Genomic DNA, 10,459 nt, shown 5'->3' with positions numbered 1-10,459 from the left:
TTCCGGTGTCAAAGCAGTTGAAATCTGGTCATAAACTTGAATCACGTGAGATTGCAAGGGTTGTCGACAGAGATTTGTGGGTGCATCGGGGGGGGAGTGTGGGGGGTTTTGGTGATTTTGGTGTGGGGGTTCTGATGGTGGTGATGGGGTAGCTTGGGGTGTCGGAATGGGTCGAAAATGGCCTAGAAGCGACAATGGGTGAGGAGAAAAGTCACGGAAATTGACACAATCCAATAGTCTTGGTAGGCGGTGGTCAGGCGAGGGTGAGGGGTGCCACTCCTAGTCTCTTCGTGTCGCCGCGCATGGCTTTGGCCGATCTATGGTGCCGATTGTGGTTGTTGGGGTTTGCCCAACTCAAGGGGTGTGATGGACAAGCTTCCATCTTCACGGGAGGTTTTGATATTTAGCCGCCATGATCAAAAGAAAAGTTAAAGGGCAGTTGGTGTAATAACACATTCTATACTAGTTAGAGTTAATTTAAGGTGGAATATGAAATTTATGAAACCAAGGGTGGGAACGAAGATTCGCCAAATGCAGGTGGAAACATGTAGTTTTATCTTTGCAGAAAAAAGTAGCTGGGCCTACTTAGTGGGGCAGTATGGGCCACATAATGTTGGAAATTCACATTAAAACTAGTCTTAATTTTTTGTTTTCTAATAGCCCAAATGGAACATTTGACTTTAATGATATAGAGTTCGATTATAATACAGCTTCAATTTTAAAAAATTATTTGTTGTAAATTGTATATGAAAATAAGACTTTATTATATGAAAAAATCTATTATTACAAATTAATATTCAATTTGAGAAGATTTGGTTATGTTAAATGTGGGTTATTCAGCAAACTCTTTTAAAGAATCTCTCATTTTGCTTTACTTCTCTCAAGTCAAACACTCACAGTCCACTAATTTCTAAGTCTAGATATTATTGAAGATCAAGACGTGTTCCATAATGTAAGAAAAAGAAAAGAATTTCCCCAATAAGGTATCTTGTAACATATAAAATGACCCTACTAAAGAATAAAATAAGATGGTATGCAAATGGGGAAGCAATGAACCTATTTATTTGAAGAAAGATTGATGGTGCCGACATGCCTAAACCTAAGAATAAAATTGTGTCATGTCAATACTTCATAAAAAGGAAAAGCTTGATTCATTAAAAGAAGAAAAAGATAGCTTCATGTAATCTTCCATCTCAATAAATTCTTAAGCGATATTCAATCACAAATCCATAAGTTCGTAAATGGTTGATTGTTGTGTAAAGAGAAACCTCTTTTAGAACTGACATCTTATGGCGTCTTACTTAGTTGGACTGAACGGGACTCCCATTTTACCAAAGTTTTGGGGTAATGAAAATTCCAATGTAATGCAAATAAGAAGCATAATGGTAGATATATATTTAGTTGTAATATTAAAGATAAAATATGCTTTTACATTCACATCACAAACAAAACTGTTAGAGAGCTCAACCCACAATTCACACCAACAAAAAGAAAACTGGGTTCAGCATCATTCACACTAATTAATTCAGTAGCACTTCATAAGCTAGTACAACAGTTCAGGCATCACAATAAGTCACTACAATATCTTGGACAGTGGACGATAAACTTAACACTATATACGATGATTTCAATATGCATATTCATAGTAGCCTCGCATTGCAACAGTGGATCCATCTTCCACACCTGGCATATGAAATCTGCATTAAATCAAAAAGAGCTATTCTTGTGCTGTCAGCAGCATCTACTACTAGATTGATAGTCATTTGAAGGAAACTGAAAGCTAAAAGCAATGAACCTAGAGACGTAATGTGAAGCATGATGTAGAGACTATGCCTGTTCAAACTTGGAAGAAGAACTACGTATAGCAATTGGGTCCCGAGAACAATTTCCATAACCGATTCACAAACAAAAGAGAGGAAATCAATCATGTTTAGATGAATGATCATAAATGAATGCCTTCTTTCTCAATTGAAAAGCTAAAGTGTCTCAAAGAGTTAAAAGTAGATCGGAAGAAGGCTGAGGGTGAGCCTCAGCCACATGCCATTCCTTTTTCTTTTTAACCAAAGATTGACATTGACCTTGCAACAACAACGCAAATCTTGCTTGTTTAGAGTTATGCCCTTTTAAGATCCCTAATAAGACCTATGAATCAAAACAAAAGCACAAATTTATACTAGGTTGCGCATGAATAATTTCTGACATCTTTAAAAACAACTTTAGATATATTGAACGTTAAAAGTGAATGAATCACGCTAAGCTTATTAGATCTTAAAATTTAATATTAAAGAGTTTACCCAAGCTTTAAGGTCAATTTTGGAGCTAACTCATGTCGGTTTTGCAATGGACCCATAAACAAAGAAACTAGGCTTTTCCAAGGCAATAAACAGCTACAGGACAATTTTACTTGCAGTAATATGAGGATTAAATAATAGCAAAGATTAAAGTTGTAGCAAAATATGGCAGTTTAATTAGCTCTTAAATCAGCAATTAGACCCAAAGACAAAGCAGTAGTTTCAAAAAAAAAAAAAAAAAAAGATGAAAAAATGGGTGGCACCAAGACTTAGTTACTTATAGAAGAAGGGGGCTTTTGTTACAAACACAAAATAAACAGAGTTTTATCTGTCCGTGGGGGCATGAGCCCATTCAGACCTTAGCGGCTGAATTTAGACCAAAAACAAAGCACTAGTTTCAAAGTTTATACCTTCAAGTGGCAGAGGCTGCAAAAGTAGTGGAAGGATAACAATTGGAGAAGAAGAAGAGGAGTCCCTATTTTGGCACTGGTAGCTTCCATTTTTGATGAAATGCAAGGGAACAAATTCTTCTCATCATTAATTCCTTGGTCATAAAGAAACCCCTTGAAAACATGGCCGCTGATGTTCACTGTACCCACATATCCAATCTCATTATCTTCCCATCATTAATGGAGGTACACACTATGCACCTGAAAACTGCCGGCGCCTTCACTTTCCCCGGTAATGCTTTCTTGAAACTCGTATCTGTTTCGCCACAAAACAAACTCACATCACATTTTTCACTAAATTTCTCTAAAGGCACACATAAAGATTGGTTTTATTATTTTATTTATATTTTTACATAATATACATCCAATTAATGAACTTTTTTGTCTCGCATTGTCGTGTGCCTTAAGTCACACGAAGACAACCCAATTTCATATTAGAGAATCAAAACAAAACCGCATCATATTTTTTACAAATTTCATAGAGAGAATCAAAGACTCAACTCTACTCTCTTTTTTTTTGAATAAAGATTGAATTTTGAACATAACCTTGAGGGACAGAGCCAGTGAAACAAAGGTGGGGAGATGAAATCAGAAGAGGTGGTGGTGAGATTGTCAGAAGACAACGCGGGAACAGGAAGTCTTGACCTTTAGCACCAGAAGAAGAAGAAGCAGAAGCTGAAGAGCCAACGTCCATGGGAATTTCTTGTCTCTGCGTTTGAAGAGGGGATCCACGTGGTCCTACGTGAGTAGCACAATCATAACCACGGCTCTTGCAGCAAGTTCTACACCGGCTAAAACAGCACCCTCTTGGCTCGGTGCCGCAATCTTTGCAAACTTCATGAAGTTTTGATTTTCATGATCATCATCTTCTCTTCATTATCATTACATCTGATCATCATGAGCAACATGAGCTTGTGGTCTTACGAGTGGTGGAATCTTGGCGTTTCTTGAAGGGCTCCAGAAGTTGGGCCGGAAGGGAGGCGGAGAAGGGTGGTGGTGGTTGTTCAGAATGTGGTGGTGGTGGTGGGGCAGGAGGAGGAGGAGGGAGCGATGAGGAGGATGTTGTGGAGGCCGAGCATGGCAGAAGAGGGGTGATCAAGAGGGAATGTGGGGTGGTGGTGGAAGGGAGGAGGAGGTGGCGGAGGCCATGTTTTGGCGGTGGAGGAAGGAGGAGGGGAAGTAGTTGTGGTGGCCACAGTTGGCATGGGGATTGCTTATTACTTGAATTCACCATCATTTTTCGACACTTTACTCGTCATTTTCACTTATTTATAGCAAATTTTTCATTTTTAAATAATTTTTTATATAAATTATGAAAATTTCCAAAATAAAAAAAGAATGGTACCCATAAATATAATGAAGGATATATTGTGTCACTCAGTAGATATTTTACTATGTAGTATTTGTTAATCAATACACATCTAAAATATTAATTTGCTAATTTATTGATCAATTTGGTAAAATAAAAAAAATATATATAAATTTTTTTTATGAATAATACTCTGGCAAATTATTATACAAACTAATATAGTCAAAACGTATTATGAATTTGTATACAAAATTAAATAATAAATATAATTAATATAGATGAATGATATAGCTAATTTGTGTATATAATTTATATATGTATCATCGCCACTTTTTTTTCTTTTTAAATCTATTTGGTCTGCGAAAGCCATCGCTGTAAAATAATTAACTCATAAATTAATTGTAACCATTTTAAAGTGAAATCATTTTGTAAGATTTAATAAAAGTTAGAAGGGAGGGTGATGACGGTAACTTTACTTTGTTAGTGATGTGATAAAATAATTAATTTTTTTGGTTGGTGATTAAAAAAAATATAAATTTAAATATGATATAAAAACAGAGTTAGGTGTTAATATTTTTAGTTTAAAAAATGAATATAATACTCAAAAATATTTCATTATAGAAAATAAGAAAAATGTTTTCTTTTATTTCATATTTTAAATCAATGTTAAGTACTTATCCAAAAATTATTTCTAAAAGAAATTCATGTATAACTATTTTCAAATGAAAATTATTATTCAAATTCTACAGTAAAATGGGCCTAAAATTAAAAAAAAAAAAAATTTAGTATTATTTTTATTTATTTTCTGTAAATTAAGTGTATCGACATAGCCAAATTTTTTATTTATTAATGGTATTTAAGAGTACTTATGATTAATATGTTATTTCTTTAATTATTAAGTTTGAATCAATTTGGTTTTTGGTTGTTTAATTTAATCTGCCAAATAATAAAAAGTAGCACTTAATCGATTAATTTAATATGATGTTATAATTATCAGCAAGGAAATGGGTTTCATGTAATTATTATTTTTAATGTCAAGTCAAATCTTATCATCAAATGAGAACATAATTATTAATTATTCATATAAATAAAATATTAATTATTTAAACTACAAGTTAACTATATTCAACAAATTCCCACCATCTAAATGGATATCCACTTCAAAAAAAAAAATAAAATAAAAAATTATTCAAATCCAAAAAATCAAGTGGTTTTTTTTTTTTTTTACCTATTTTCACAAAAAAAATAATTTATAATTATTATTTATCATTCTCATTGAGATTTTTTGAAAGAGAAATTCTAGTGCTAAAAGCATTAGCACTATTATGTTTGAATTTGTGACATTGAAAATAGCATCATTATCCGTATGTCCACTAATATTATAAACTAGAGGTCCAAATTTTAAAATATTATGCCTCATGTATGGTCGATTTCTATCTAGCCTCATGTCGAGTCATGTCATATAACCTTTTGTCGAACAATAAATTTGTGTTAAAAAGATTGTTTCATGATTTTAAGTGTTAAAATGAACATTTTCTTTCAAAATTTTAAAAAAGAGTGAGAATTTTATACCTATATATGTGTTTTTGACACCCTTTTTAAGTGCACCCACAATAATTTTTTTTTTACTCCATAAATCATAATATTTTTAATACAAATGCACTATGGTAGGACTTAATTGAATATAAAACATAAAAAAAAAAGTTTGTAAAAATTTGATTAAAAAAATTATTTGAACATTATATAATATGCATACTTAAAAATAGATGTAACATATGAAATTATATGGGAAGTTAATTAAGATGGAGAGTAATTGATTAATAATGGTAATATAATAATAGTTCCAATACTATGATTATTGATTAAAATTATATATTGTTTGTAATGATAAAGTCAGTCATAGAAATAGCAATGAATTTGAAATTCACAAATTTGCAATTTGCATCCTAATCATGTCAAACAACATATTTATTTATTTCTTTTTAGCCCCTTAATTAGAAAAAAATAATATTAAATTTGGGTATCTTTTATAATATGATAATGATACAATTCATCATTTAAATTTCCCACTTCTAAACACTTTTGGGTCATGTTACGCTATTGGACCTAATAAGGCAATAATTTGTTCATATTTTTATTATATCTAGTGATGTAGTAATAATATTTTAGATATTAATAGATAACTAAATCATTATTATATAATAAAAATATCAACAAAAAGTACACATTATGTAATATCATTTGGTGGTAATTTCATTAGTGTTAAGCCTCAAACATCCAATCACCGAAAACTCTGTAAAAAAACATAACCCTTAGGGGTCATTTGGATCATATAATGTTTTATTATATAGAGATATTATATTAACAAAATAAAAAATCACTTTGAAAATCACTGAGAATGTTTAGAAAATGTGTTTGGTTAGTTTGAATAAATTGGTGAATAATATGTTTGGTTTGGAGGATAAATGGGTGGGTATGTTATGTAGATTATTAAATTGCCCTCCTTTTTAAATATTAATATAACAATATTTTTTATTATTATTTTTGAATAATTTTTTTAACCCCCAACTTTTCAGATTTAGCAAAAACACCCTAGCAACCAAAAACATTTTAAACTTAACAAAAACACTCCTACCTACCCCAAGCCATTGCTGGCAGCCAGCCACCACCGCTGGCGGCCGCTGGCAATGCCACAAATCTAGTCGTGATGTCGATAGTGCCACAGATCTGGCCGTGAAACGCCAGCTATTTCAAGGCTAGATCAGTTGTTGTTTCACGGCCACATCCTTGGCTGTTTCACGGCCATAGATCTGGCTTTTTCTGACCATGGATCACAGATTCATGGTCGAAAAAAGTCTCACCGGCGCACAGTCGGCCATATATGGCTAGTCGTACACCATTATGGCAACTTTTGGCAGCCTCCAACGACGATCGACAGTGGCTACCGGTGGTGGTGGCTAGTTCTGGGTATAATGATATTTCTGTAAACAATGACAATAACAAGGGCAATGTTGTCCGAAAAATTTAAAAAGCGAGGACAAAAGTCTCTGCATGAGTGATTAGGTGTTTTGTAAACATTAACAAATATAAAGTTAATTTCAACCAAATGCTCAACAGTTGAGGAGCAATATGGGAAAAAAATTGTAATACTAGGGGGTAAGTTTTAATAACAACCAAACCACACCAACCCAACCCGACCCCCCTTTTTTCCTTCGTATTAAGATTACTGGAAATATACCCCCCAAATACTACTGTTTGTCATAAAATATTTCGAGAATAATTTTTTACAAACTAATCAAACATCGTCATCTGCTCAATTTAAAAAATATTACCACAGTTATCTAATATTAACCCGATCCAAATGGGCCTTTTAAAAAATATAAAAATAACCTCTCTACAAATATATATATAAAAAAATCCTTTAATAATCTAAAAGATACAAATGTTTTTTTTTTTTTAATATTTTCTAAATTGCGTGTTTTGGACTTAATTATCTCTTATGGCGAATGAAATAATCCTATCATTTGAAATTCTTACTTAGATAATGATATTTTATTTTATATATAAGTAAAAGTTTAATCAAAACTAAATATAATTATAAACTCCAAGAGAATGATATGATAATTAATAAGGTTTGTTTCATTTATGGACTTTGTAGGTTTCAATTTCGAGACTATTTATCATATTTATATTTATGATTAACTTTAAAACATTGAGATTAAAACATTAAATATTATATAGTTATAAATAATTAAAATTAAGATATTGATGTTCTTATTTCAATGTAAATAAAATAAGAGGTATAGACTATAGAGTAGGAGGATATAATAGAGGACACGTATATGGATGAGATTACTTCCATAGAAATAAGGACATCAATAATAAGCCAAGAATGTTAGGTAAAACATCACAAAAACAAAAACAAAACAAAAAAATAGGGTTTAGTCTCGTAGGTATATCAGAGTCGGAGAGCCCAACACAGCAATAATAATAGGGGTTGTGTAGGTAGTGGACCATCCTAATCCTAATCTTAGATCAGAATAGGTCAAGTCTAGGGCCTACCCTGGCCTGACTTAGATTAGCCTACCCCTGCAGCCTTGCTATATCTGTTTTTGTGGGTCTGCAGGCTAGCTACTGCCTACTGGGCTAGTTAAAGCTAGGATGGGATAGGAATAGAACGAGGATAGGATAGGGAAAGTGTTATTCTCACCTTGGGCCATGGATTTGACGTGGCATTAATCGAGAGATGATGGTGACTGTTTTCAATTTTATTATTAGAGTTAAAAACACTTTTGTTTTTCACGTGTTGCTTTTTCAAAGTAAAGTTGTTTTCTTTTCATTTTTGGAAACGAAAAACAATGGGATTATGTCAATATGTTTGGACTCTTATTAAGAATCTACTACTAGATTGATAGTCATTTTGAAGGAAACTGAAAGCTAAAAGCAATGAACTAGAGACGTTATGTGAAGCATGATGTAGAGACTATGCATGTTCAAACTTGGAAGAAGAAACGTATAGCAATTGGGTCCCGAGAACAATTTCCATAACCGATTCACAAACAAAAGAGAGGAAATCAATCATGTTTAGATGAATGAATCATAAATGAAATGCCTTCTTTCTCAATTGAAAAGCTAAAGTGTCTCAAAGAGTTAAAAGTAGATCTGGAAGAAGGCTGAGGGTGAGCCTCACACATGCCATTCCTTTTTCTTTTAACCAAAGATTGACATTGACCTTGCAACAACCGCAAATCTTGCTTGTTTAGAGTTATGCCCTTTTAAGATCCCTAATAAGACCTATGAATCAAAACAAAAGCCACAAATCTTATATAGGTTGCGCATGGAAATATTTCTCGACATCTTAAAAACAACTTTAGATATATGTTGAACGTAAAAAGTGAATGAACTTCAGCTAAGCTTATTAGATCTTAAAATAATATTAAAGAGTTTACCCAAGCTTTAAGGTCAATTTTGGAGCTAACTCCATGTCGGTTTTGCAATGGACCCATTAAACAAAGAAACTAGGCTTTTCCAAGGCAATAAACAGCTACAGGACAAATTTACTTGCAGTAATATGAGATTAATAATAGCAAAGATTAAAGTTGTAGCAAATATGGCAGTTTAATAGCTCTTAAATCAGCAATTAGACCAAAGACAAAGCAGTAGTTTCAAAAAAAAAAAAAAAAAAAGATGAAAAATGGGGGGCACCAAGACTTAGTTACTTTCATAGAAGAAGGGGGGCTTTTGTTACAAACACAAAATAAACAGAGTTTTCTATGTCAGTGGGGGCATGAGCCCCATTCAGACCTTAGCGGCTGAATTTAGACCCAAAACAAAGCACTAGTTTCAAAAGTTTATACCTTCAAGTGGCAGAGGCTGCAAAAGTAGTGGAAGGATCAACAATTGGAGAAGAAGAAGAGGAGTCCCTATTTTGGCACTGGATTAGCTTCCTTTTTGATGAAATGCAAGGGAACATTCTTCTCATCATTAATTCCTTGGTCATAAAGAAACCCCTTGAAAACATGGGCGCTGATGTCACTGTACACATATCCAATCTCATATCTTCCCCATCATTAATGGAGGTCACACTTAGCACCTGAAAACTGCCGGCGCCTTCACTTTCCCGGTAATGCTTTCTTGAAACTCGTATTGTTCGCCCACAAAACAAATCACACTCACATTTTCACTAAATTTCATCTAAAGGCACACCTAAAAGATTGTTTTTTTATTTATTTATTATATTTTTTTAATAAATACATCCAATTAAATGAACTTTTTTGTCTCGATTGTCGTGTGCCTTAAGTCACACGAAGACAACCCAATTTCATATTAGAGAATCAAACAAACCCGCATCTATTTTTACTAAATTTATAGAGAGAATCAAAGACTCAAATACTCTCTTTTTCTTCTGAATAAAGATTGAATTTTGAACATACCTTGAGGGACAGAGCCAGTGAAACAAGGTGGGGAGATGAAAATCAGAAGAGTTGGTGGTGAGATTGTCAGAAGACAACGCGGGAACAGGAAGTCTTGACCTTTAGCACCAGAAGAAGAAGAAGCAGAAGCTGAAGAGCCACCGTCCATGGTGAATTTCTTGTCTCTGCGTTTTGAAGAGGGGATCCACGTGCTCCTCACGTGAGTAGCACAATCATAACCACGGCTTGCAGCAATTCTACCGCCGCTAAAACACAGCACTTTCTTGGCTCGGTTGCCGCAATCTTTGCAAACTTCATGAAGTTTTGATTTTCATGATCATCATCTTCTTCTTCATTATCATTATCATTGATCATCATGAGCAACATGAGCTTGTGGTTTCACGAGTGGTGGAATCTTGGCGTGTCTTGAAGGAGCTCCAGAAGTTGGGTCGGAAGGGAGGCGGAGAAGGGTGGTGGTGGTTGTTCATGAATGTGGTG

At 33.5% G+C, this 10,459-nt stretch overlaps 1 pseudogene; it reads right to left on the bottom strand.

Moving 5' to 3' along the window:
* Window positions 1–2,703: 2,703 nt before the first annotated feature.
* Window positions 2,704–10,130, bottom strand: LOC116105304 (annotated as a pseudogene).
* Window positions 10,131–10,459: the final 329 nt, after the last annotated feature.

This window comes from Pistacia vera, unplaced genomic scaffold (genome assembly GCF_008641045.1).
Source record: "Pistacia vera cultivar Batoury unplaced genomic scaffold, PisVer_v2 Contig497, whole genome shotgun sequence".
Lineage (NCBI taxonomy): Eukaryota > Viridiplantae > Streptophyta > Magnoliopsida > Sapindales > Anacardiaceae > Pistacia > Pistacia vera.
Note: the sequence above shows the minus strand (reverse complement) of the source record. Positions and strands in the feature narration are given on the sequence as shown.